We start from the raw sequence: 26623 nt of genomic DNA, 5'->3' as shown, positions 1-26623 counted from the left end.
ATGGCCAATTGCACAAGCTTAGACATTTAATGTTGCTCTAGTTACTGAGCACTTAGAAAGGAGCTTCCTCCCACCCCCGCACTTAACCTATCCTTAATTATATGTCTTGCCTTGATAGCTGCTTGTCATTGTGTTCTCTTTTGTTATTGTTCACATGAAGTAGTACTTAATTAGTGTCATTAGCAGTGCCTACCGAAAGGGCAAGTAAAGAAAAGGCCTTCTTCTGAAATACTGTCAAACCTCAGTCACGAGCAAGCGCAACCAACAGGCACCAAGGGAAAAGTTCTCGAGAATCTGCTGTTTCTCATTCCAAGTAACTATTCTACATACCGCTCATGTACCCTGTTTTGCCCCTGCTTACTCTGGGCACCGCGTGCCCACTAGCTCTTAGATAATTAATGTATGTGCCCCTTAATCTTCACAACTCACAGGACATGGTGGCATTGACTATTACATTTTTGCAGCACCCGTGCTAGAAAGTATTAAAATAAAAAAATGAAAATTGAAGCGTGCAAATATAGAGGCATACGATAATACTTTTAATTGCCATTATTGGATACTTAATAAGCTTCGGGAATTTGCATGCTGGTGCTCACGTTAATATCTCCATACTGAAAATGAGTACGCAAAGCGAGCAGGCCAATCTAACTCGTGATTGCAACAGGGGGACACTAGTGATGTGGTTACCACATATCTAAATTAGCCCTTGGTTGTCCTTAATACAAGTGTACATGAGACTAAAATGTTGAATGTGGTGCTTATTGTGCAAAGCTTGTATTTACTGATGCGAGTGTAAAACGGTATTCCGTGAACATTGACCCCAATTGGTTAGCTGGAAAGTGGAAGACGCTGAGGTGTGTGTTCTCGTGCTCTTGTGCAAAGAGGTTACCTGAGGTCGCCAGGACCTGCACGTGCCGTGGATTTTACTCACGTGGAGCGCATGGGGGTGCACAACACATCCTTCACCTCAAGGCCGAGTCGCTCGCTTTGATTACGCGCCAATAAGTTGCAGACGACACTGTCCGCCTGGCAGCGGAATCACGGCCGTCGATGTCTCGCAGCAGTACCAGCTCTAGTTCATGAAGTGAAGTAATGCAGCACTGAACCTAACATCGTGCTGCTGGGAAGTGAGCGAATGAAGGAACGCGCGGCCTTGCCTGGCCCTTTAAGGCTCTGGGTCTAGTGCCTATTGGCCAACATTATTATATGCATGGGCAAAATATTAAGCACGCCCCATGTTACCAGACATTGGCTCTCATTACAACCCTGGCAGACGAGGGACAAGTGGCGGTAATACTGCCAACAGGCCGACGGGGAAAAAAAATGGAATTATGACCGTCATCCGCCACTTCTCCATACCGACCGCCAGGGCGGTGATGACCACTGGGCTGGAGACTTCGGTCTCCAGCCCGGCAGCCGTCACCAGACCGCCAGCGGTATCACGACCCTGCATACCGCCATGGATTTCGGGTGGTTTGGAACCGCCACGAAATCCATGGTGGTAGGCACTATCAGTGCCAGGGAATTCCTTCCCTGGCACTAATAGGGGTCTCCCCCACCCTGAGTCCTCCGCCCACCCCCCCACCCACCTGCCACCCCCCAAAGGTGGCAGGACCCCCCTCCCCACCCCTACCCCCAACATGCACAGACAAACACCCCCTCCCCACCCCCAACATGCACAGACACACACCCCTACAGGCACACATACACTGCAACAACATATACCCGCACAAATACACACAGACATGCACACAGACCGACCCACACACATTTCCCATACACACAACACCCCCCACATGCATACACGCACTCACACACCCTCTCTATATACTCACACCTCCACTTCCCCGCTGACCGCCAGTATGGCTGCTGGTGGCTCTCCATCCGAAAAAGGACGGAGGGCTGCCAGCAGTCATAATACGCCGCGCGGAAAACCACCTGCACTGGCGGTCTTCAGCACGGCGGTTCCTCAGCAGTCTTTGAAAAAGACCGCCGCGGTCGAAATGAGGGCCATAGTGTTGTAGAAGTTATTTTTGTATGCGAGCAGACAGTGTGCACATCCAACGATACTCGCTGCTAGTCCTGCAGAATATGTAGCATTGGACTCGCGTGACTTCCTTCCTGCACCTCTCATGGGAGCTGAGGTCCACGTCCAGGCTCAATACTTAACTTTATTATAAAATGAATTAAGACAGTAGTAAACTTCATTTTATGTTGGCTTTTGGTCGGGTAGCATTTCATATGATGATTTGTATCCTGGAATCCTTATTTATTTGTCTATTAGTTTAAGTTTTTGTGTAGCTTCAAACATGCCACTGACCATCAGCTTCAGGGCACATTTTTTGACATAAAGTACACATCCACACCTTATCACGCAATGACAGCACAATACAGCATGAAGTATAGATGCATCATTCAAACAGATGACACAGAGAGTGGTCTTAAGGCAGGGCTCCATAATCCATCAGGCACGAGAATGGGGCAGTTGTAGTTGCTAATAGATATGCAGGTCCAGTGGTGGATGAGGAGTTTCACTAATCCTCTCCCACACGAAGTGCTTTGCTAAGCAAGGCCTCATGGGTTCCTAGAGGAGGACAACCATCACATTAAAATACTACTGGAACAAAACCTGAGCTGGTCTGCCTCTCGATAGCTGCCTAGCACTGCCGCCCTCAACCAGTCTCCTCTTTAAAGCAGCACGTGCAATGGTATTCCTAAATCCAGATGACAGCAGAAAAGCAGACCACTCTCTTTGTAGAGGAATACAAGTGTTGCAAGTGAATTTCACCATAACCACACAGTAAGGATAATTTAAGCACAATCTAGGTAGTCTCAATCGAATCAATGCACTAAAATCAGACACCGATTCTGAATACCGAAGGATACAAGATTATCAATAATTTATGTTACCTTCATCATACATTCAGTGAGTACTTTATTACCGGAGGTTCAACCCCCTCTTCTGGACATCCCACTTTATTATCCCTTAGTGATCACAGAGCGATTATTGGTCAGTCACAGAGTTCTTCAGAATGCCAGTGGTTCCCTAAGGGATAACTGCAAGATTCTTCTCATGGCCTCCCTACTGCTACAGGAAATAAAGTGTACAGTTCCATCTTACACCGATGGGGCAATTGTATGCTCTATGTTAGGATCACCACCAACTCTGCGCAGTGCTGACAGATAAGTCATAACAATGGTGGGAGGGTGAACTGCTCCGGGCAGCTCCCCAATTATCCGCCCTGTAGATTGTCACCAACCAGAAAGGATACCTTGATAGAGGGGGAAAGGGTAATTGTGACTTCAGGTTCACCAGGTGACCCAGATCATTAATAGCAACCATTGCTTAATTTGTTAAAACATAAATGCAGGGGCTCAAAGCTTCTCTTACGTGCCCACTGTCAGGATTGTTGAATACCAAATAGAATGACTGCCTAATGTAAAATCCACATCATACCTTTTTCTTCCACCACGCTACTCTTCCTCTCTCTTTAGCTCTTGCATGTTATTTTTTAACCATTTTCTCCATGTTCACTGTTTACCTATATTTCTCTCCCTCAGGGCTTAAAGTAGGATGAAAAAAGCAGGGGATCTCGTGGTTTAAACATGTTAACTAAATTTCTCAGATTCGCCTATTGTTCCACTCGAGCTGTATTTTAGATTTCTCTCTTAGCTTTGTTATTGCATCCAGATATATAACACAACCACTGACGTACACTTATAACCTGCCAGGACTATTGGCTTTGTAATGATCCAGCAAAATGACAGCACCCTCCGGCGTCTCGAGACCCTCACGGGTGATTTTCCCTGCTCTGTATATGTTTGATTGATTGATGATGGTGATGAATGAGTTACAATTACTTCATTGTAAATAATACTGAACATGTTTTGATTCTTAACTTGAGACAGTGAGTTAAACATTACCGAGGCATGTGGAAGGGGAAGAGGGCTTCCGAGTGTTTTGATCACTCCCTTCCGCTATGGTAATTCTGTTAGACATATACACCCTTTTTCTCTCCACATTTCCTCCATCTGCATGTCTTACACCTCATCTCTTTCCTTTTCAGAACCCTCTTAACTCTCGCCTGAATACAATTCCTTCACTTCACTATCCCCCAAACACACAATGCACACACTGAACAGGAAACACAGAATGTTCTTTTACTTTCGCCTTGTCAGTATTTTGCAGAAACACCACATCCTGGAAATAGTTTATTTAATTCTCCATTCCCTAAGAATGTTAAAAATAAACAGGAACTAAATCGCGGACTTGGATTACTTTATATCGTTTTTCACATTAATTGTTCAGAAATCGATCATTGTTTTTGACATTAAAGTTATGGACATGAATATAGGGCCTGTTAAGGGGCCCTTTTCAATGTCCTTTACTTAATTACTGCCGGGTCTAAGACCCTTAGGTACCCGGCCCTCTAAAAGCCCCTTTCTTCATCCTCCTTATTCCATTTTCCTTACTGCCTTTTTCTCTTTTGCTATGGGTAAAATTTTTATGATGAAAAATAAGTTCCAATCCCTAACCATGTGTGTCAGTGCCCACTACCTGCAAGTGCTGGCACAAATTAATCACTGATAGCAACTAGCAATAATCCTAGATAGGATTATGGGGAAGAGTCATTGATGCCTCATCCCAATGTAACTCCCTTAACGGCCAGCTAGGGTGCTAGAATAATACGTCCCTTTTATCATTGCCTTTTTGTGCGAAGTGGATAGCCACATTGTACTACCACATGAATGTGTTTTTTTTTTCCAATGCGTGTACAGAAAGAAATGCATTACTACATTTTTCTAGGCCAACTGCGAACAAAAATTCGAAGAATGAGTGCTTCACTCGTTTGCCTACAAGTAAGCACTTTTCTAGCCAGCGATTCAAAGAAAGAAGTTTATAATAGCCCTTACACATTATCCCCGACCCAAAATAAACATATAATATATTATTTCACTGAACTAACCTATTATTTTTACTTTTGTGTAAGTAAAGAAGTGGCAAACTTAACTACGTAGGCACTCACTCCCACAGGCAATATTTGTGTAATTGACAAATGTGTCTTCAAAACTTTAACCAGAAATAAGCCCATCATGGCAATAGTACTCATTTCAGGCGTGTCCAGTGTAGATCTAGAAGTGTGGGATCCAACCCAATTTTCCAGGATATCCACTAAGGATAACTTTAAGGTTAGTGTATTTAAATGTAGATTATTTACATAGACAATGGCATACAACTCCTTGACCTACGTTGAACACTCCTGGCTTATTGTGATTAGTTTTCTAACTCAAGGTCCAGTTCTGTTGGAGAATACAATGCTACATCGGAAATAAGTGCCCTGCATACATAGTATTAAGCACATCAATGCAGTACCATAGCAAAAAAAGCTATCTTTATGCTGTTTAAACTGCCTGTGCTAGTGCAATCAGGTTGGTAGGAATACAATGTTACCCAAACTCAACGCACCTAAATGGACTCAAAAATAATTAAAACAAATTATTACCACAAGTTACGTGTTTTTATAGATAAACAGCAGATGACACGAGTAGATAACTCACACAAAACATAACCTTTTTATAGATAAGTTATCACAGTGATACTACTTTTAAAGGGAGAAGTTTACAGATTGTTTCACACACCAAACTCCCAAAATAAGTAACTGTGCTACAATAAAAAAATCTTGTGAGCCAATGTACCTTCGCCTTTATCACAATTCGAACATTTGGAGGATGTTAGTAATTTAGCTTTAAACATTTTAGGTGTTCAGAACAAATAATGAATTACACAATTAAATAGTTTGCCAAATAGCTGCTGGAAAACAGCCTCTAAGGCTAAAATCCCAAGTGAAACACCAATCGCTATCAACATTTAATAAATTAGGGCCTTATGAAGAGTTTGTAACATGGGACACACTGTCAAAACGTGGTCAATATTCCTTCCGCCATATTAAAAGTGTCACAGTCCATAATGCACTTGTAAAATGGTGGATGTGACTTCTGCCACGTTTATTATGGAGTATCCAATCGGCAAAACTCTACGTAAGGCCTCCCTTCAACCCATTTTCTGATCATAGATGAATGTACATTATGCGATCTGCAGTGGCTTTTGGCATTGCTTTATTTGTAAAATAATGAGAGGCAGTGTCCAAAGTTTTGCTTAGAAGCCTGCAGCTAGCACTGTTACATGTCAATGTGCTGAATACCAAGGTTGTACAGTCTGAAATCCATCTCATGTTTCTTTAATTGACTTCCAGATACTTCCTGTCCCTTTTTAGGTTTCGCCTCCACGGCGTGTGTGCTGTGCTTGTGAAGTCTACTATATTTAATATAACTCTTAACCGAGGCTTACATCCTGTCCTTACTTTTCATTTGTTTGTGTGCTTGCCACTTTTCCTCTGTTTCTATTGGTTGTTGCATACTATTTCCTGTGGCTCTTTGTGTGGTTTTCTTATCAGTGGCCCATGGACTAAGTACTCCTTTTCATCCACTGACCTACTTTGATATCTGTGAGCAAGCATGTTTGGCAGCTGCATGTTAGTTACCTTTTGTCTCTACACTCTGAAGGTATCTGAGCACTATACACGAGCCAGTTGCATTACACACGAACACAGACTCATTCATTTTTAGGCAAAGAGAGATAAAGTGATCAACCAAGAATCAAAGGATGTTAAGCTTCTGGTTGCCTAGCTTCAAAGTCAGCCACTCTAGCCGTTATGCCATATCCTCTCTCATTCTCTTCATTGTCCTGTTATCTCTCCTCCTTTCTGGGGTGGACGCATTCATTCTCAGTGCGTTGCTTGTTCTCTCATGTTTCTTCTTTTTGTTTCTCCTCCACTGCTGATCCTTATTCCCCTTTTTGGATTTGTCATTCTGTATTTACTATCTTTCTCTTCTATCTTATTTCCTTTCTTTTTCTTGTCATCTTTTTCTCTCTGTTTTATCTTTCCATTGTTTTCTCATTCCTGGTTACTTGTCCCAGCTGGACTTGCATTTTTGGCCTGATTTGTTGAGAGCTACAAAGGCTGCCAAAGCTTCCAGTCTACTTGGCACTTTGCGGGTTTTTGTGTCGAGGATGGTGGGCTTTCTGAAGAGCACGGATTGCAAGTGATAACACGTCCCGACCTAGCTAATTTATTTATATGGGGACTCGTTTTAAGCCAATGAACCTTTTGACCCTGATTGGGGGCTCCTTAAGACGAGAAGCTATTTGGCATTTCAATCAATAGATCAATTACTTCATCAGTATTCACAATAACTAATCGATTCGCCTTACCAATACCCTCCAATAAGACTGAAACACCATGACCTTCCAGCCAATAAATGATCACGCAAAGCTAATAAAGGTTTAGCTATTTATACCCTATTAGTTACAATTCTAATGTCATGTTTATTAGTCTCAATACCAATAAGCACATCAAAAGCATTATAATATGGCAATGTGAATAAGACTTTATCAAAGCAAATATCAGGAACATCAGAACAAAGCATGATGTCAGCATGAATCAACTTTAGCATCATTAGTATCATTAACGCAGTATTCAACAAAGCAAAGATTCAGTCGTTTGTCTATTTGCACCCAATATTAGTGAATTCCTTAACTAACCTCTAATTAGCATCAGCATGTTGAACTTCATGCAAACCAATTTAGCAACACAAATTTAGAAAACATCTAACTATGGTCTCTGTCAAAAGAGCAGTTGGTACCTAGAAAGAAAAGGCAAACAGACAATTACAATTCATTATCATATAGTTACCCTCTGTAATGAGTCAGCATACAGAGTCAGTCTTCGTCCTTAGATTAGCAGTCGATTCGCCATCAGCCAAGATAAGCAGCAGAGTCTCAGCAAAATAGGGTATGAAGGAATGCTTCCCTCATAAGGAGGAGAAGCGCGTTATAGGGCAAAGAGAGGATGAGGATGGTTTAGGGTATCAGAACAACAAAGTCTTAAGGCAGGGTACCATAGCAAGAGTGTCCCTATAATGGCTCAGTAAAAGGCGCGTAATGGCTAGGTAATGGCATCAAAGTGGCGAGGAAGAATGCCAAGAATGGCTGATTTCTCCTTGTGTCACGTCGTTATATTGAATCTGTCGAACAAGTCTCTAATTTCCAATTGGGTAATATTTGGTGCATCGTTATCTCTGTCCAATAATCCGTTGATCACCTTATTGGAATTTTCACCTAAGACAGTTCTCATGCATTTTATTGGTTCCTGTGATTGACGTCTTCAGCGGGTAGAATGTCAGGTAAGAAAAGTTACACTCGTCGCTCCAGTCAGTAGTTCCATTGTCTTTACCATAGACGACCTTGTACCTGTTGCGAATTACACTGTTACATTCAGCAAGAATGTCTCCTTAAGCAAGTCGGGTCTCGTGAGAAAGAATTTACTATGGTTACACACACATCTCTCTCGCTTCTGGAAAAGTACAGTTTCACGTCCTTTAGGAAGACAGCACATTGAACATTAGAAAAACACAGTTAATATGAGACCAGGCAGCTAAGCCCGGACCCTTGCTAACTAAGGCCTAGTGATTAATTTGGCAAACCCTTAACATTTAACTCTTAATGTTAATACAAAATCATACATTGGTACATTATTAATTCATTATTAGTCAGTTTCATTAATCATTGTATACATTGGTGGCCACTCCCCGTGGGCACATTTCAAACATGTGCATTCATTTTTATCCTACCACGTTTTCTATTCAGCATCATTTATACATTATTTTGCAAGCTTTTCATGTTAATATTGAATATAAAAGCTACACTCCAACACAAGTGAAGTAGAAGGAGGGCTTTACGCTGGTGATATCCATCAGATACTGAGCAGGAGAACTTTCCTGACGGGGATAAAGACACAGTCGGTGGCTCCCTTGTAGATACTCTGAGAGGCCTTGCTTAGACTCGTTAAAATGCCACACGCGTTGTCTGTACTGACCCCTTAACGTCTGTACACTTTTATGAGCATAAAATGAGCATGTGACGTTTATGGTAGCCTGAGCATCTGCCCGAGCTCGGCCAGCACAACCCCCTTTTGTTCTAATGAGCGGCCTTTATTCTCTTATGGCCATGCTTACGCTAGCTTGGTGCTTGTCTCAGGTGTTCAGGTCTCTGTCTCCAGTCTTATGGTTTATTTTTTAGAAGGCAGTGCCTTTCCAGTGTTAGTCCAGCTGAAGTAATTATGGGATGCAATTCCCTGAATGCACAGATTTGTTTAAATAAAGTGCGGGACCGAAATCATGATCTCCTGCCGATCTTTTATTTGCTAAGCAGACATCGATCAGAGAAGGTTGGCAACTGTAGGAACATTTTCTCGTACTTTTGGGCTAATTCCTAGCGAACCAATTTGCACCTTGGAAAAGGGAAATGACTTGGGGAAACTACTCTGCAGAGCACAGAAGGTTGTGATTGTAAAGCTGTTCTGCAATAATCAATTGATCAAATAATGCATTTTTAAGTAGCTTATGGGGCCAAGGCTCCAGTTGCAGATCTAGCTATTAGTAATCAGCAAATCATAGAGTAAAATAATGGTAAGGTAAATCAGGTGGCATCAGATATTACCTTATTTTGATGCTTTTGGATTTCAATATGATACATTAGGTTTGATTCTTGCTCATTATTAAGACAACACCGTTTCATTCCCTATTGCCATCCCAGCCCCAAGACTCCTACCACACATGGGAACAAATCCAACTTAATTTTTTTAAGCTAATAAAAACCATCACAATGTTGCATATACACACATGGGAACATTTACCTCTCACTTCCTTGGAAGTGGTAATGCATCTCCATAGTAGTGCTGAATTAATCAGGCCCTTAGCACGCTAATCACCCCTTTTACGCCTTTGGGTGTGTGTGCCCTTGACTCCGTAGTCTTCTCAGAGGTACATCGGAGCGACAAGTTGATACCCATGCGGTGAAAAGGTCTGCTTGACCCCCTTTCTAATCACTGTCCTATCAGCTTGAAGAGCGCACATTGTTCCAAAACTGAACAGGGCGAGGGCCTGTGGTAATAGTTCATGTGTTGTTGGCAGGTGTGCACAGTTAGGTCACTAACTAGGCTTAAGAGGAAGGGCTCTTGAGGAAAACAAAAGGTGTCTGTGCACCACTACAAAAGTGGAATCGTGTTAGGCTGAAAAGGGGCGGGTGGAATTTTCTCTAAATAGAAACATTAGGTCACACACCCCAAGTGTTTTAAGCTCTTCAAAGCATGGAATGTCAAGTTTTTTTGTTTTATGTAATAATGCCCATGTGTTAGAAATGGGGTCTTTGGTTGGCAGTCAGGTTACCGCCTGTCCAAGCAAGGACCCTCACTCTAGTCAGGGTAAAAGAGAATTACCCTCAGCTATCCCCCGGCTTATCCTCTTGGTAGCTTGGCACAAGCAGGCAGGCTTAACTAGGTTTAAAAATAGAAAATATTTATCTAAACAAAACAAGTCCAAAACGACAAAAATCCACAATACACAAGTCAAGTTATCACTAAAAATGCAAAAAGAGTCTTCATGTAATTTTAAACACACACTAACGCTGTTAGCGTGAAAATGTACCTTGGGTGCGTCAAAAATAACCCAGCACCGGCGAGTGTGCATAAAAAAGGGCTTGCGATGCGTCGATTTCACTCATGAGCGAGACCTTGCGTCGTTTCTCCTTTAGTCGGGTCAGTGTGTGATGTTTCTTCTCTCTGCAGGAGAGCGATGCGTCGATCCGGTCAGCACTCTCTGGTCCGGGCAGGCCTTGCGTTGTTTTTATACGCCCAGCAGTGTTTGTGTTGGAAATCCAGCCGCATCATGATTGGAAAACCACGTAGCGCTGGTTGCGATCTCACCAGTCTCCGTCAACGATGCTGTACGTCGTTTCTCCAGCCCCATGCGTCAATCTTCTGGTTGCGTTGCAGGAGGCGTAGATTTTCATTTGCAAAGCCGGCAGCACGTCGATTTTTCAGCCGCAGATCGGAGTTGCGTCGATCTTTTACCCGCACGGCGTTCTGTGCGTGGATTTCTTACTCTTGGGCTGCCAGCTTCTCCTTTCAGGGTCCTAGGAACTGGATGGGCACCACTTGGCAGAGTAGGAGTCTCTCCAGAGACTCCAGGTGCTGGCAGAGAGAAGTCTTTGCTGTCCCTGATACTTCAAACAACAGGAGGCAAGCTCTAAATCAAGCCCTTGGAGATCTTCACAAGATGGAAGGCACACAAAGTCCAGTTTTTGCCCTCCTTCTCTGGCAGAAGCAGCAACTGCAGGATAGCTCCACAAAGCACAGTCACAGGCAGGGCAGCTCTTCTTTCTCAGCTCTTCAGCTCCTCTCCAGGCAGAGGTTCCTCTTGGTTTCCAGAAGTGTTCTAAAGTCTGTGGTTTTGGGTGCCCTTCTTATACCCATTTTGCCATTTGAAGTAGGCTTACTTCAAAGGAAAGTCTCTCTTGATTGTGAAATCCTGCCTTGACCAGGCCAGGCCCCAGGAACTCACCAGGGGGTTGGAGACTGCATTGTGTGAGGGCAGGCACAGCCCTTTCAGGTGTAAGTGACCACTCCTCCCCTCCCTTCTAGCACAGATGGCTCATCAGGATATGCAGGCTACACCCCAGCTCCCTTTGTGTCACTGTCTAGTGAGAGGTGCAACCAGCCCAACTGTCAAACTGACCCAGACAGGGAATCCACAAACAGGCAGGGTCACAGAAATGGTTTAGGCAAGAAAATGCTCACTTTCTTAAAGTGGCATTTTCAAACACACTATCTTAAATCAACTTTACTAAAAGATGTATTTTTAAATTGTGAGCTCAGAGACCCCAAATTCCACATGTCCTTCTGCTCCCAAAGACAATCTACACTTTAATCATATTTAAAGGTAGCCCCTATGTTAACCTATGAGAGGGACAGGCCTTACAACAGTGAAAAACGAATTTAGCAATATTTCACTGCCAGGACATATAAAACACATTACTATATGTCCTACTTTAACCATACACTGCCCTTGGGGCTACCTAGGGCCTAGCTTAGGGGTGCCTTACATGTAAGAAAGGGAAAGGTTTAGGTCTGGCAAGTGGGTACACTTGCCAAGTCAAATTTACAGTTTAAAACTGCACACACAGACACTGCAGTGCAGGTCTGAAACATGATTACAGGGCTACTCATGTGAGTGGCACAACCAGTGCTGTAGGCCCACTAGTAGCATTTGATTTATAGGCCCTGGGCACCTCTAGTGCACTTTACTAGGGACTTAATAGTAAATCAAATATGCCAATCATGGATAAGCCAATTGGAGCACTTGCACTTTAGCACTGGTTAGCAGTGGTAAAGTGCCCAGAGTAACAAAAACAGCAAAAACAGAGCCCAGCACACTTCGGCAACCTGGGAAACAGAGGCAAAAAGTTAAGGGACACCACGCCAAGGATGAAAAGTCTAACACAATGATTAACTGATTTGAGTTTTATTGGGGTCCAGCCTGTGAGATCATGTGCTAGCGCATGAGTCACGCTTGGGAGACACTTTTGTTAACAATAAGGGCTTGTAGTCCACCCACTGTTTACCATTTGTTGGCTTGCCTGGCACGCTTCTTTACAGCCTCGTAATTCATCACTGCAGACGTAGCATTATTTCCATTACTCTCTGTGGAGCAGGGACCAAGCACTGATTGATTCAACTTAATCAGTGTCCCTCCGCTCCTCGCTACGTGACTGCGTTACTGTTATGGTTTTTTTTTACTTTTAGTGCTGTGCAAACAGGTGTGTGACCAGACAAAACGTGCCCAGCAGGACAAACCAAACTGCAAAGATTTATTTTCTATAGTCACCTTTATTTTATTTTGCCAAGTCTTCTGTTCACACTTTGCACTTATGTTTTCTTTTGTTTTTGCTCGTGGTGCTGTTCTTAAACGATGAGGATTATCTTGTTCTAAATATTGCAAAGCAACATTGTTTGTTTCTTATGTGTATAATTTCTGAAATTATCCTCTAACACATATTTGTGCAGTACACCTCAATCCACCTTACTCCAATCTACCTCTCCAATACATGCCAATCCACCAAACCGCACTCCAGACTAATCCACCCTTCTCAATGCTCTAATCCAAAACAATCTGCCTCACTCCAATCCAAACCAATATGCCCTACTCCAATCCAAAAAATCTGTCCCAGCCAATTTGCCCCACTGCAATCCAATACAGGCTGTCCCACTCCAATCCAAAACAATGTGTCCACTTCACTCCAGAACAATCTGCCCCATTCCAATCAAAAACAATCCGCCCCACTTCAACAGAAAACAAACTACCTCACTCCAATCTGCTCCACTCCAATCCAAAACAGTCTGCCCACTCCAAATGGGAGAGGGTGTGGCGTAACAGCCTAAGCTGCCTCTTTCGGCACTGGGGGAACCAGGTTTGAGTCTCGGCATTGGCTCAACATCTTGTGATTCTAGGCAAATCACTTAATCTCCCCTTGGCAACAATTCAGCGCCTTGAGACCCTCACGGGTGATTTACAGTGCTTTACAAATCCTGAATTTATTTATGTATACATTGCACCCCGACTCCAATCTACTCCACTCCAATCCAAAACAGTCTGTCCCACTTTAGTCTGCCCCACTCCAATCCGCCTCACTCCAACCTTCTCCACTCCATTCCAAAACAATCAGCCCACTCCAATCCATCCCACTCCAATCCAAAACAATCTGCCCCACTCCAATCCAAAACAATCCGCCTCATTCAAATCTGCCCTACACCAATCTGCTCCACTCCAATCCAAAGCAATCTGCCCCAATGCAAAACAATTTGCCCCACTCTAATTCAAAACAATCTGCCCTACTCCAATCCAAAACAATCTGCCACACTCCAATTCAAAAGTGTCTGCCCCACTCCAATCAGCCCAACTTCAAACCAAAACAATCACCCCCTCCAATCCAAAACAATCCACCCCACCCATTCCAGTCCCCTCACTCCAATCCAATTCACCCCAAACCAGACAAATCCAATCTACCCCACTCCAATCCACCCCACCCTACTCCAATCCACCCCACCCCACACCAATCAACCTCAGTCCAGCTCACCCCACCCCAATGCACCCCATCCAGTTCACCTCACTGCAGTCCACTCTACACCACTCCACCCACCCTATGCTAATCCAATACACCCCAGTCCACTTCACCCCACTCCATCCCACCCAACTACAGTCCACACCACTCATTCCATTTCACCCCACTCCAATCCACCCCACCTCAATGCAATCCACCCGACCAGTCCTCTCCACTCCACCACAATCTAACACACCCCATCTCAGTCCACCTCACCCATTTCAATACACCCCACTCCAATCATTTCAATCCACCCCACTCCAATCTAATCCACCCCATCCAGTCTACCCCACCCCATTTAAATCCACCCCACTCCAATATACCCCACCCCACTCCAATACACCCCACTCCAGTCCACCCCACTCCAATCCAATCCCTCTCCAGACTAGTACAACCCCCACCCTCCAGTATAGTACAATCCACCCTCACTAGTTCAGTCTAATCCACCCCACTCCACTCTAATTCATTCCACTCCAAACCACCCTACTCTAATCCAATCCAACCACCCCACCCCACCCCTATCCAATCAATCCCAGTCCTATCACTCCAGTCCAATTCTTCCCACCCCATTTCAATCCACCTCACTCCAATCCCCCCTATCCAGTCAGGCCACTCAATCCCATTCATCCCACTCCACTCAATCCAACCCAACCTAACCCATTGTACTCCAATTCAATCAACCCCACTACCTCAATCCACTCCACCCTATTCCACCCCACTCCACTCTACGACACTCCACTCTATGACACTCTCTTCCACCGAACCACTGAACTCTACTCCCATCTACTCAGCTATGCGACACTCTACTCCCCCTACTCCACTTGATGACACTCTACTCCAACAAATCCAGTATACCATATGGCAAAAACACATTGACAAAGCCAATAGCTCTTGTATAGGCAAGGCCTATTGGCTTTGCCAATTATTTTTTTTTACATGTTGCGCAGAAGTTGAGCTGGTGTGAGACATGGCTTAAAGTGAAAAAAAGCACTATGAGGGGTCAGTGCTGGCCACGTCATATCACTAAAATTTGACTATAAGCCATGTAAACAACATTGATAACACCAATAGATTTCTGATAGGCAAAACCTATTGGCTTTGCCAGTGCTTGTTGTCTCACTCTGGCAGGTTTCTGCTTTCTCGCTTTGTGAAGGTTCTCCTGGATCTCTTTTTCTCCTTCTTTTCCTTTTTGTGTGTTTTTCTCTCTTGCTCTAGGTAAATATCAGATGAGGAAAAATAAGTGCTGGTACCCAAAATTAGTGCCACTGGGGCCCAGTAGCAACCAAAGGCTCAAATGAAGCACTGGCTTTTGATGTTAAACACTTACTTCTAATAAGAGGTCTTTAGTTCGTCGTACATGATGGAAAAGGATTAATTAATTTTAACAGAGAGGAATGATTCTTGCTTTCTGTTCGTTATCCAATAAGTAAGTGGGGGCTTTATCTTCATAATTTCCTTTTTGATAAAATTATGAATAATGCTGGAATTGTGTTTGTTTTCGTTTTACTTTATACCAAGTGTCTTGTGCATTTGTTCCACCTTATTTTATATAAAGCTAGCACTATCTTTTGATTTTGTTATTTCTTTCCTGCTAAAACTGCATTTCACTATTATCCGTGCCATGCTTTTATTAAACAAATTGATAATATATTAGAACTAAATAAAAAACAAATCATAAATAAATAATAAACTGTTTATTATAAACATAGCATAACTGATGTATATGATTTTATAAAATCTGAGGGCTTCTTGGGTTTTAAATGGAATGGTAAGGTTTGGCTTTTCCTTCCAGACTGGCTGATTTACCACTGCTTTAAAGTCTCAGCAAAAGATTCACTTTATATGATTAGGCCCCAGATGACCATACTCCTGACATCAAATTTGAGATGGTCATTGCTTCAGGTAGGGTTCAGTATTTCAGATGGACAAAGTTACACAGTTACAAAGATATTTTTGTTTCTGAATGAAGGGCTCTGACTTGACATAAAATGTATCTGAAGGGTATATGCATGTTTTGGAGCTTCAGGTTACCACTGCATCTGGATACTGTTGATGACTTTGAAGTACTGGATAAGTTTGTGAGGTCCTCCCTGGATATAACAACCAAGATCTGTATTTTCCACAAGTAAGATTCCAAGGTGGCTCTTTAATTACTTTTTCTGATAATTTCTTACGATCTGAATGTCATTTTCAATTGAACTTCTGTTCATGTCAAGGACCAGATGCAATGAAGATCGCTCCAGTTTCCTTCGAGATTGCCTGAAGTCAGGATGATTTCCCAGTGACCACAGACCAAGTGTCATAATAATCATCAGTTTATTGACAGATCAAACACTCATCAACAAATACAAATGTAAAACCCATCATAAAACATTCTATCATACACAATTTCTACAATACATTTTCAAGGGGCAGATAAATGCAGATAAAAATTGGTTTGAAATACAAAGTAATCATGTACAAGACAAAATTATTACAGGGCTAAAATAAAATAAAATCTTCCATGATGAAGTGCTCACGTCATGTTGCTATTAGTTGAAATATTACAAGTAACCATTATTTTCTGTCTAATCATCCATGCTGCATACAAAAATTTGGAACCTGCAGTAACCACCACCCGCTTGCGGTCGATTTCTCAAGCTTCCAGGGCATTTTCACGGTTTGTCAGAGTAAATGACACATAGGCACTATCTACCTGGATCTTGCTTTAGAGTAAGTTGCATAGAAGAATACATGTTCTTTTGTTTCAGCAGCATGGCAGCATGTCGGGCACAGGTTGAATTTATCTGGCAGTGACAACCATGTTGAGGGAAAAGTGGTGATTGGCAGAATACCATAACTAAATTGCAAAACAAGATATCTGGCATGTGCAGGATTAATGAAATTTAAGAATTCCACTGCCCTAAACTGGTTTTTATGTAAGAGAAAAGACCTGGTGCGTCTATCCGTGGAGTTTGAGAACTCACTACGGGCAAAAAATTGGGCTCAATGCCTATGTTTGACAAAAGCTGTTATGGGTGTTGAACTAGAAGGAGTATACCAATAACTACCCAACCCCAAATATTTTAGTGACTGTTTAATGTAGACTAACCACAGGATCTTCTGAATACTGTCAATGTATCACTAAGGGCTTCTCTATACAGCTGCAGCTCCCCCATAGACCATACTGGAAGCCAATAAAGTGTGGGTCTTAACATATTCAACTCTATAATAGACTTAATAGTGAGGCCAAGCATAAGGCGAAGTAAAGGAGTAACTCCCCTCATACTCACAAGCACCCTTATAAAGGTGTTTTCTCTAATTCCTAAAGAAGCAATGGAGCAATTTCCCCAGAACTCGTCCCCATTCTTAGCTTGAGCATTGTATACTTCTATCGTGGAAAACAAAAATTGGTTGGAAGGGGGCCCTTTTGACAAATCTGAGAATGGCAGAAGCCCAGTGGTTAAGCTGGGAACAGCTCTTTGAAATCTGGGGGCTCCACTACTCTGACAAGCAAATTCCTAGATACTCTAATTCATTTACCTTCTCCAATTATGTGCTCCTCAGTGTAATAGTTCCTTAACTTGGTTTTTAGAGCATTGATTTCCAGACCATGTTGCTTATAAAAGAAATGGAACCTATCAAGGAGGAAGTCAACGGCAAAAATTAATGCGGGAACCATCTGACTGGAGAGTCGTTTGCACATTTCATCAAAAACTCTCTGCAGTTGTTAATAAATAAAAGGAAAAAGCCATGGCCAAAACACAACCCTGGTGAACTCCTTTTTCAACAGCAATTTTCTCAGTCAGTTCACTGTTTAGGGCCCACTCGATCCATACATAATTTCATTAATGAGGCTGTATAATAATAGTGAACAAGCTATTTGAGATTCCGAGGCCAGAAAGTACCTCCCATAGTTTTTCTCTTGGAACGAGGTGAAAGGCTGTCAAAGGTCAATGAATGTGACAAAAAGTGCTCCCTCCCATGCCCACCACAGATATCAACTGTCTTCCACTTATCCCTTAGAAAATGGAAAACCTGGTCTACAGTTCCGGTCCTGGGTCTAAATCCATTCTCTAGGTGGTTTAGATCTTATTCTCATTGAGTCACTCCAATACTTCCCCAGAACCTGTTAGCAGAAAATATTTTTAGATTATCTAGCAAACTAGTAGGAGAGCAATTGCTTGGAAGATTTGGGCATATTTTCTATATGCAGATCAGATCACCCACTCGCTTGGTTGAATGGAGATCTCCAAAGGTTTAACCAAGTTCTTGCCTCCCTGACTCACTATCTGCCAAAGTCGTATGGTCATTATTAGTAGAAGTTTCTAAGAGATCATCAAATGTTTTGCTTTCCCAGTTGGCTTTTGCCGTCCTTATGGCAGCCGTATATAAGGTCCTGTCCTAATCAATGTCATGTCTCTAGCTTTATGGCAGTAATGGGAGTTTTCCTAGCTGCCCTACAATTTGATGAATAACTTTGGTAAGTGTACAAGTTCTCATAACAGTGAACTACAAAACTGAAAATTGATATCAGCTAGCGTACAATATAAGAAATTATTTAGTGGCTTTGGGCGTCAAGATGGCGGTCGCACTCTGAGAGTGCTCTGGACCCCTCCGTCATCCGCCCTTAACTACCGCGGTCCAAGGGAGCAAAAAACGCTGTACATGGCTCCCCGGTGTCCCGGGGGCCCGTGGAGAAGTCTGCTGGGGCGATTTGGAGAAAAGCCGGCGGCTCGCCCTCATACGGCGGCTCGGCTGATCCCGTAAAGAGGAGTTCAAGATGGCGGCCACTGCGAGATGCACCCGGCGGATCTGAGGTGGGCTTGGGAGACGATTGCTGCAGGTTGAGGGACGGCGAGAGGCCCGGTGAGAGCTGGGGCACGCCCCGACGGTGGATCCCTGCCGCTGGAGTGCTGACAGGCACCCCCCCTTGTCGAGGAGGAGGACACCGGGTGAGCGGCGCCGCGCCGGCTCACGAGGCGCGGGTGCGGCCTGGGAGACTGGAGGCCCTCTCTGGCCGCCCGAGCGGCTTGCAGTGCCGCGCTGGGGCCGTGGCGGAGGCCCTGGCCCCCGAGATCCCCCTACTGGAGGGAATTTAAATCTGGAGGCGTGCTGGGGATCAGGACCCGCCCGGAGATCCGAGTGGCGCCCCCGGGGGGGCAAAGAAGTGAATCGGAGATCGGGAGGGAGTGGAGGGAGAAGACGAGCGGTGACACCCCCACTCCCCCATCCCTGCAGCAACAAGAAGGGGCCCGGGGGCCTGGGGGCTTGGTTCCCGCCTCTCTCGGGCCCGGGTGGAGCGCGAGCTGGACTGCAGCAGAATCTAGACTGCGAGCCGAGCAGTGGAGAACAACACCTTGGGGCAAGTGGATATCCTGGGTTCCGGGTCGTGCTTGGTTAACCTTGGACCCTGGTCGGAACGACTCGAGAGATTGAGAGCGAGGTCGTGACGGCGCGGGGCCTACAGTGGAGGTGCAGAGCCCTTAAGGTGGAGAGGCCTGGGTCTGGGACTCAGACGGGACCCCCCCCAACTGGTGGAGAGAGCGAGAAAGGGACCTGAAAAGAAGGGGCCATCGCCGGCCGTCCGTATGTGATCAGACACAGCGAGCCCCCCCACAGTCCAAGGTACTTAACAACGCACTAAATTCTCAGGCTTGAAACCGCATTAAGGAAGGTGTGGCCCACCTGACACCCGCCTCAAGTGCCACGATGGGAAAAGATAAAACGAACAAACAACCTCCACCCTCCCAACAAAAAATCGACCAGTTCACGACTATCACGGGCCAACGAGGAGGGGGAGAAGCGGCTGGTGGGGGTTCGGCCCCGGACGGGGTGAGTGCCATTCTCCAAGCTATTCAATCATCGCAGATAGCCGTAGAAACAAAAATTGGTGAGGTGCGAGTGGACATGGGCCTCATCAGACAGGACCTTAGAAATGCAGTAACCCGAATTACGGAAGTGGAAACCCGAGTCTCCCAAACGAAGACGATTTGTCTGACCTCAAAGCCAAAGTGGCCCAGCTACAATCCCGAACCGGCGAGCTTCACCGCCGTGCAGAAGATGCGGAAAACCGGGCCAGGCGCAACAACTTACGCTTCATAGGTTTCCCGGAGGGCATAGAGGATGACAAAGCAGCCGAATTCCTGGAGACGTGGATCAAATCTTGGATGCCTGACCAATCCCTCTCACCCTTGTTTGCAATTGAAAGAGCCCACAGGGCGCTCGCACCTCGCCCACCCCCGGGCGGCCCGAGGCGCCCGATGATCGCACGATTCCTTAACTTTAAGGATAGAGACAATATCCTCAGGGAAGCGAGGCGGCAAGAGGGTACGCAGTGGGAAAACCACAAAATCCTAATTTTCCCGGACTACACCAGAGAAGTCCAAACCCGCCGTAGGTCATACGAGCATGTTAAGCAAAAACTAAGGGCAATGCAGCTCTCGTACATGCTCCTTTTCCCCGCACGCCTCAAAGTCCTTATGGCTGGGAAAGCCTACTTTTTTGATTCTCCTGAGGAAGCTTGGGACTGGCTGACAGAGGAGGGCATCGGAGCCCGAAAGGGTCCCTCCGGGACCGCTGGAAGAACCCCACATGTCGGGCCCTCACCATCAGAGGGGCCCCGGAGGAGCAGACGGCGCACCAGATCCCGGAGAGGCAGACAGAAAGACTCGATCGCTCCTGCAGAGGATGAAACAGCTCGGGACTCTGGTCCTCATGCCGAATCTAACACTGAGATTCTTCCGGTGTCTCGAACACCGTCCCGACCCGCCGAGGATGGGCGATTGAGTCAGTCTCCGGTACTCGGCTGACGGGAGGTGTGGGACCCCTGCGCGAGACGTAGGGGGATTCGGGCTTCGCTTGATCCTCTCGGGCGACCCCTAGCGAGATTAACATTGATAGCTCCAGAGACTTCCTAGAGTATGGTGTTGAACGCTTGATTTGTGACTGCTAATTGCAATTGATCCGAAAGAAAGGAGGGGTCCATCACTCCACTCCAATGACAGTTTTACTGGCTGTCTGGTTTTGGTTGGGTACATGGGCGACAGATGCTTCCGGGGGGGGAGTATGGGGAGGGGGGGAATTTAGGGGAGAGGGGAAGTTTAAGTTAGGTTTAAGAGGCGACAAATTAGTTAGCCTGGTTTGTAGATTTGAAATTTCACGGTCACGTCCGAAATGGTCATCCCTGGGCCTGCACCCAAACATGCCCAACATCGGCACACCTCACGCTTGGCCCTCAGTAACCCAGGTCCTCTCCTGGAATGTAAACGGCCTGTTAGACAAGATCAAAAGATCGGCAGTATTTAACACCCTCCGCAGGTATTGCCCCTCAGTAGTTCTCCTGCAAGAGACCCATCTACTTGGGTCCAGATGCCCTATGCTTGCGAGAGGAGGATACGATAGGATATATCATGCAGGGTTTTCCAGAGGCTCTAGAGGAGTGGCCATTCTGCTCCACCGATCTTTGCCTATGGTAATCACTTCCACGCAATCTGACTCACAAGGTAGATTCATGGTGGTCACGGGGACTCTTCACGGACAACCGCTAAACTTGGTGTGCGCCTATGCGCCCCCGGCAAATCTTGACTCCTTCCTACTTTCGCTCCACCGAGTAACCTCAGGATTACCCCAAGGAACTACCCTACTGGGAGGCGACTTCAACACGGTCCTTGACCCAAAGCTGGACATTTCTGGGGAAACTACCACAAATAGATCCAAGCGGGCCTCAGCCCTAAGTAGTTGGGCGGAGAGCCTCGGATTGTGTGAGGTGTGGCGCACCTGGCATCCCAGAGAACGCCAATACACACATACTTCGGCAGCCCACCAGACGCAATCCAGAATAGACCTGGTGTTCATGCCCGCCCTAGATTTCTTAAAAGTCGCAGGGGCAGAGATTCTTCCACGGGGGGTCTCCGATCATGCACCAATACGGATCCGACTGGGTAGAGCAGACCTTATCAGACGGCCTATGTGGCGCTTGAACGCGTGGCACTTACAAGATACAGAGTACACCCAAGAGATCAGGTTGCACCTCGGCCAATATTTCGAATTAAATGAGGGCTCGGTTCGGTCCCCAGGAATGTTATGGGCTGCCTGCAAGGCCACTATTAGAGGACATGCCAGAAGCATTCTTCAGTCCCGTGAACGGGATCAAAACTCCCAGATCACCGAGCTAGAGAACAAGGCCCGGAGACTCGAATGCCAACATGAAAACTTGGCATCGGCCTCGACCATGAGGAAACTGACCAGGGTAAGAGAAGATATTAAACATATAATGCTAGATTCGGCCAAGCACATGTGGAGAGCCTCAGCAGGCCGAATTTATGGATGGGGGGATAAAAACGGGAAGCTACTGCATTGGCTGGCCACCCACCCCATGGCTAACAGAATTATACCGGAGATCTTAAATGACTCGGGTACTCTTGTCAAAACAGCAGTGGAAATCGCACATAGCTTTGCCTCCTACTACGCCCGTCTATACGCCAGGCACCCACACCCTGCTGTTGAGAGAGAGTCCCCCCTACTGAATGAGATTACCCTTCCCGGGGTAACCCCAGAGGTGAGAGACAGACTGGACGAGGCCATCGATCTTGTAGAAGTCTGTAACGCAATATCGGGACTAGCATCAGGCAAAACACCAGGCCCCGACGGCTTTCCAGCGGAATTTTATAGTAAATGTAGCGATATTCTGGGTCCCCACCTGCTCAACATGTACGAAGAAGCAGAGAATCAAGGCCGCTTCCCAACAGAGATTGATCAAGCCACTATTGTGGTAATCCCCAAAACCCAACCCCCATCACGACAATGTTCAGCGTACCGGCCTATCTCGCTCCTAAATGTGGAAGTCAAGGTGCTCTCTTCGATCCTTGCTTCCAGACTGAAGGAGGCAATGCCCACGCTGGTGCACCCTGACCAATGTGGTTTTATGCCCACTCGTAGCACAAGGCACTGCATCAGACGATTACATCTTGCTTTGGCGCACCGCAAAGCGCTATTGCATACGCAATTGGCACTGCTTTTACTCGACTTCGAAAAGGCCTTTGATACGGTAGATTGGTCCTACCTCAATCAGGTCCTATATAAAAACGGGCTCGGACCTAAATTCCGGGGATTGGTGAAACTCCTATACTCTAACCCGACGGCTCGAATCAGGGTGAATGGAGTAGTCTCCGACCCAATCCCCATTGGCCGTGGGACTCGACAGGGATGCCCGTTATCTCCCCTGCTCTTCGCACTAGTGATAGAGCCACTGGCGATACTAATGAGAAGCGACCCACTGATCGAGGGCTGGCACTGGCCCTCTGGTTCGGAAGACAGAGTGGCTTTGTACACAGATGATGTGCTCCTGTATATCTCCAACCCATCCAAAAGCGGCCCACGCGTCCTAGAGATCCTTAGACTTTTCGCGGAAGCCTCAGGGCTGACCCTGAACCCAGCCAAATCTTTACTGATCCCCCTTCATCGCTCGCACGACTGTATAGATTGGCAACGAAATATCCCTGTACGGAGAAACAGCTTTAAATACCTCTGGATACATAGCTCACTTCTCCCTGAGCTAGTGTGGGAACTCAATGTCGCGCCGCTTTCAAAGAAAATCAAAATCGACCTTCTGCGCTGGAAGGCCTTCCCCTTGAATTTACTGGGTAGAATAGCGCTGTACAAGATGATGATTCTCCCCAGGCTCTTATACCTCCTGCAGAATTTCCCACACCCCATCCCAGTGAGATGGTTCAAGGAGATGGACTCTTTAGCACGCCAATTCATATGGAGTGGGTCACGTACAAGATTGTCGCTAAAAACCTGTCAGAGGGATGTATATGAGGGTGGACTGGGCATGTCGAAAATTCAATACTATTATCTAGCGATGCACACACTTGTAATCAATGACTGGATGGGAGGTGGATGGACAGACCCCGCACACCAACTAGAATTACAGACAATGGGCTACCCACGGATCCTTGACATACTCTACGGGAGCCCGATACCCCGGGATACTCCAGATGTGACCAAAGTGGTACTACTGGGATGGCGTACAGCCCAGAAAGTGACGGGGTGGTGGGGACGTCTAACCTAACAAACCCCGCTATGGCATGGGAAGCAGCTGATACATGTGGCAGGTCTGGAGGGCTTCCAGAAATGGGACACCATAGGGATCTCCACGCTGGGAGATGTTTGGAGAGGGACACATATACGATCTTTTCAAGACCTCCAGAAACAATATTCCTTAAACAAAACACAGTTCCACCGATATCTCCAATTACGCCATGCCCTACTAGTTCACCTGCAGACAGGAGACACCATACCCGAGAACAGCCCCATGGAAGCCAAGGCACTGATGGGAGACCTGGGAAGGGGAGGGGTTTTTCAGATTTATCGCACCTTAATCACCGCCACTGGGGGACCCCTAAGAGAGCTTCGCCAAAGGTGGGAGAGTTGGGTGGGATCCATGGAGGAAGCGGACTGGACAGAAGCACTAATGGCCCCACGCTCCCTAACAATGGCCACACACTTCCGTTTAATACAATCCTATTTCCTACATGCCGCATACCTCACACCCGCCATGTTACATAAAGCAGGCCTCCGCCCCACAGCGGAATGCCCCCGCTGCAGGTATCATACAGCGGATTTCTACCACATGGTATGGACATGCCCGATTATAATGGCCTATTGGGAAAAGGTGGTGCAAGAGATATCTGAGGTCCTACAGGAGGAGGTAAAGAGGTCACCACTGCCCCTCCTTCTCGGGGTCATGGGAGATACAGAGCTACGAAGAGCAGATCGGTCCTTCTTAGGGGTGGCGTGTCTAGTGGCCAAAAGGGACATAATGGCAGATTGGAAGGCCAGGGTGGCTCCGGCCCTGGCTAAGTGGAGACGGGGAGTGGATTGGTGTGCGCAGCGGGAGAAACTTGTGTACGAGGCCAGAGGTTGCTTACACAAACATAAGAAGATATGGGGGAAATGGGAGGATGTAGCAGGCCTTTAAGAGTGGATGGTGAGCAACATTTAGTAATAAAAGGGGCAGGGACCGAGGACTTGACCATTACTGTTTTGATGCCCGTTGGCATCATGTTGTACTGTATTCATAATTGTTTTATGCAAAATTTAATAAAATCTCTTTATCAAAAAAAAAAAAAGAAATTATTTAATGTCTAACATTTAAATATGGTCAGACAGATTTGCTGTCTTTGAGGATTTTGGTTGTGTGTATGTGTCCCTTAGGCTGACAGTTTTTGAATCTTTGGGGATATTTGGATATGGGTGGAAATGTTTTGGTAGGCATATGTGGGTGTAAATAAGGAATCCATAGGACCAATTCATGGTATTCTGACACGTCTTTTTCTTGCATGTTTTTGTAGTTAGGATTGACCATAGAGCTGTTTTGGGATTAAATAATTCAGATTTTTGCATTGTGGGGAGTATGTGGTAGTTTGTATGTGGATCTGTGATAAACAATATAGTGCATATTCAAGTTTTCAGCATGTGGCTTCTTGGTGACATCTGTTGTATTTTATTTCTCCTGGAGAACTTTTTTTTTGTTCGTGACATTTTACGTTGTGCATGCATATTGGGGTGGAAATCTTTTTTTACTTTTTTATATACGTTTTTATTGTTTTATGCAGAACAACAAGTACATTAATATACAAAACACGACATCCCTCGAACACCCTTCTCATCCCAAAGTCTTTACATATCAGAACTACAGAAGCAGGGTCCACATCGGAGCCCATCTTCTCCATCTCCGTGGCTCTCCCTTCATCCCCAGTTGTTATCTGTGGAGGTGAATGAATCAAATGTCACCATCCCCTCAACTAGTACTGGACCTGCGTGCCACCTTCACCCCTCTCTCAACCCACTTTCATGCCCCACCCTTCCCAAATGTTATCACATTTCCTCAGGCACCCTCTTCATTTGTAGATTTCCGTTTTCATTATTTTATAATACCTAATGCCTGGCTCGCAGTCCTGATGCGTAGGGGGAGTACCAGAACCCCATTTATGAGCAATATCCCATTTCTCACCATACTACCCAAATGTAGTAATAGCTTCCGATAGTGGGAATGATCTGTTGGGCCCTCTATACTTAGTAGCTCCAGTTGTGGCTGTAGCTCCAGGGGTAGTCCCATTGCCTCCTCTACAGAACTTCCAACTGCTTCCCAAAAGGCTTGTATGCAGGGACAGCTCCAGAGTGTGTGTGTAGGAAAATGCCTTCCAGCCCCTAGCCCCCAAGGCAATACGCATCTCCCACCCTGGTCTATCCGACATAGCAGGGATAGCAGGGTGTATGGGTAGTAGACCCAGTGTAATATCTTTAGTTAGATCAGGCGGAAACTCAACTTTATTGTCACCAAAGCTGAAAATTCCAAAGCCTCCTGCCAGACATCCTCATCTAGCTTCCCTAGGTCCTGTTCCCATGTGGCCTGCAATTTCAACGGAGGAGCTGTGTGTTTCCCATCACCATCCCATATGTCAATGAGATCAATTTCCTTTTGATCCTCCCATCTAGGAATCTACTTTCCAGCGGGGAGTTGCCTTATTTCTCTTCTCCTAGAGACACACATTCCCTGAGGGCATGTCTAAGTTGACCATA

General features: G+C 45.6%; 1 protein-coding gene across 1 annotated transcript in view; it reads left to right on the top strand.

Annotated features, from left to right (window-relative positions):
* The window catches only part of ACOT11 (acyl-CoA thioesterase 11), a 409284-nt gene that overhangs the window by 144857 nt on the left and 237804 nt on the right, over positions 1-26623 (top strand). The window lies entirely within an intron of this gene.

The sequence above is a fragment of the Pleurodeles waltl genome, chromosome 4_2, assembly GCF_031143425.1.
Source record: "Pleurodeles waltl isolate 20211129_DDA chromosome 4_2, aPleWal1.hap1.20221129, whole genome shotgun sequence".
In the NCBI taxonomy this organism is placed as follows: Eukaryota; Metazoa; Chordata; class Amphibia; order Caudata; family Salamandridae; genus Pleurodeles; species Pleurodeles waltl.
Note: the sequence above shows the minus strand (reverse complement) of the source record. Positions and strands in the feature narration are given on the sequence as shown.